Source organism: Cibotium barometz, chromosome 2, assembly GCF_041138505.1.
Source record: "Cibotium barometz isolate CiBa-2024 chromosome 2, ASM4113850v1, whole genome shotgun sequence".
NCBI lineage: Eukaryota > Viridiplantae > Streptophyta > Polypodiopsida > Cyatheales > Cibotiaceae > Cibotium > Cibotium barometz.
The window spans coordinates 10,000,837-10,003,840 of NC_141047.1; positions in this window are offsets into that span (position 1 = coordinate 10,000,837).

The following is a 3,004-nucleotide window of genomic DNA, read 5'->3' on the forward strand; positions in this document are numbered from 1 at the left end:
AAACACTAGTGGTCAGCTGACTGATTTTGGAGTTGGGTATTGGGTTTGTTTAAATGTTTTGAGGCTCATGTGGTGTCAATTGACTCAAAGGAGAGGGAATCTATGTCAGCCAGCGGGTCAGTTGGCAGTTGAGTGGAAGTAACTCATTGTGGAGCCAGCAGGTCAGTTGGCAGTTGAGTGGAAATAACTTATTGTGGAGGCAGGTGTGGGTTTGTAGCAATCAATAGAGAGTCTCTAGTGTGATATCTCTTGAAGATAAGTGTAGCCTGAGGGTTTGGAGCTGTCAGAGGACACTTGAGGAAGATTCTGTGTCAAAGAGGGCTTTTTTCACCCCCACCATCGTCATGCTCATTTTCCAAAACACAGTCTCACTAACTGATCCCTCCATCATCATCTGCCTCCCCCATCACATCCTCAGCCTCAACCTCCATGCATGGTGTAACATCCTCACATACACTGATTTCCTGGAGGAAGGCGAATTCCTCAAACTCTTTGTCCCCAACTTTTGCCTCTACCCAACATCGACAACCATCATCACCAACGCGCCATCTAATCGATGTTCACTACTAATGGCTAGCACATGGTGGATGACACCTACCATCATTTAGCCTCAAAGGGCATTAAGGTCTACAAGCCCATTGGAATATGGAAGCAATTCTAACTAATAAAGGATCCCCAGCAACACCTGTTCATCAACACACAATCCATGTGCCCTACCCCTAGGATGCCTCAGATGATGAAAGTTCTATAGGTTGATGACGCTGATAAGATTTTTTATGGCCAAGAGGACATGATCAATGAAGATGCTCATCCCAACCCCAAGAGAATGTAAATAATAATTGGGCATGGTTAGGGACCTTAAGAAACATAGGATTCTTGCATGGATAGCTGCGCACTTGTAGCTAGTTGTATTAAGCTGTTGTTAGGATTGCTACATGGTGAATGGCCGATAGGCTTGGGTAGAGTAGGTGAAGATATGCATGGAGATAGAGCATAGTTGCACAAGGAGGATAGGGTAAAAGTAATACGTGGAAGTGTTCTTGGGATTTGTGTAAGTGTGAGAGCATTGTGGGAGCTTGTGTTGAAGAAGAGTTTGCTAAGTGTTGGGTTGCGAGATTGCTGTGAAGTTGGTTATCTCTATGGGTTTGTTATGTGTGAAAGGTGACGTGGGGCTTGTGAGAGAAGACTCATATCTGTTCAGAGCAGAGGATTGCTGTGTTGGTTAAGGGTTATTTGTGGTGAATGGTGTCCAAGAGCATCATTGTTGGAACTTGGACCCGATTTGAGGATTGCTCAAGCATCTCCCAGTTGTATTAGCCAGTGAAGCCTGCAAGCTGTTGCTGTAGAGTATATTGTTGATGATCTTGTTTGAATTGGGAACATATATATGGTTTCTGTTGTGATCAATTATGTGAGAGCTTTCTGGTTCTGTGGTTGTTTTCATTCGCCCGCTCCACTCCTGGTCTAAGGATTTGTTATGTGGTGCACAATCTTCTTAATACACATAGAGAATCTAGCGGTGTGGTATTAAAGTTTTTTTTTTTGGTAGTTTTGGCTTAATTCTATGTTGCCTTATTGGGGTTCTTTTGAAGACAAGGCTGTATATGAAGGACTATTTATGATTGAGTTTGTGTTGGTTAGCTTGAGTAAGAGTCAGATGTGTGTCATCAGATTTGTCAGCTGGTGGTATAGGGATGTTGATTTAACTTGTTTGAGTTCAAGGGAAGCAATTCTGAAGCTTGAGTAAGAGTCAGATGTGTGTCATCCTGACATCAGATTTGTCAGCTGTGGTGGTATAGGGATGTTGATTTAACTTGTTTGAGTTCAAGGGAAGCAATTTTGAAGCACAACTAATAGTCTTGGATCTGTCTAAAAATAGTTATCAGAAGGCTTATTGTTTTACAGGGTTTCTAGGTGAGCAGTCAGACACTAGTGGTCAGCTGACTGATTCTGGAGCTGGGTTCTGGGTTTATTTAAATGTTTTGAGGCTCCTGTGGTGGCAGTTGACTCAAAGGAGAGGTAATCTATGTCAGCTAGGTCAGGTTGGCTAGTTGAGTGGAAACAACTCATTGTGGAGGTAGCTGTGGGTTTCTAGTAGTCAGCAGAGAGTCTGTAGTGTGATACCTCTTGAAGATAAGTGTAGTCTGAGGGTTTGGAGCTGTGAGAGGACACTTGAGGAAGATTCTGTGTCAGACGGGTCTATGGCAGATTGTTGAGGTAGAAGTTAGTCGAGTCTAGTCAGAAGGTGGTCAGAAGAAGGTTGATAGGACATCGAGGAAGGTTGAGGGATTGTGTATAACTTCTACAGACGTTGGAGGACCGTGGAGGACACTGGAGGACTAATTCTGTATTGGGGTAAGCCATCCAAGTTCGCAAGGAGAAGAGAGACAAAATCTGACTTGTTTGAGTCAGCGAGGAGCCAGGGCAACTGCTTGGTTTTGAGGGGTTTTAACACTAGTGTTTGGAGCTAGCTGACTGTGGAGGACACTTTGGGGCTCTGAGGACAAGATTTTGACAGAAAACAAAGAGAGGACGTCGAAGGTAGGTTTTAGCCTGTTCTGTTGTCAGAAGGTGAGTTGAGTTAGCTGCGAGTTAGGAGAGCCTGTTTTTTAGGAAATATATCAAAGACATTAGTGATCAGTGTTGACCCTAGAGGACATTTTGAATAGACTGACAGACTGAATAGGGAGGTTGGGAGGGTGTTGAAGTTTTCTTTTGTGTTAGCTGGGGTTGTTGGTGCCCTCTAGTGGTCTTTTTACTGGTTGGGAGGGTGTTGAAGTTTTCTTTTGTGTTAGCTGGGGTTGTTGGTGCCCTCTAGTGGTCTTTTTACTGGGTTGTGGTGCTTATAATCACTTCCTCTCATGGTGGTGTGCTTTGGACGGAGCTATAGAGGCAGTGTCTCCTAAAGCCATCAATGCTAACACCCTCTGTGAAGGAAGAAGATGAGGAGAGTAGTGAAGATGTCCAAAATGAAGATAAAGATGATAGTAGAAGCAGCCCCCAA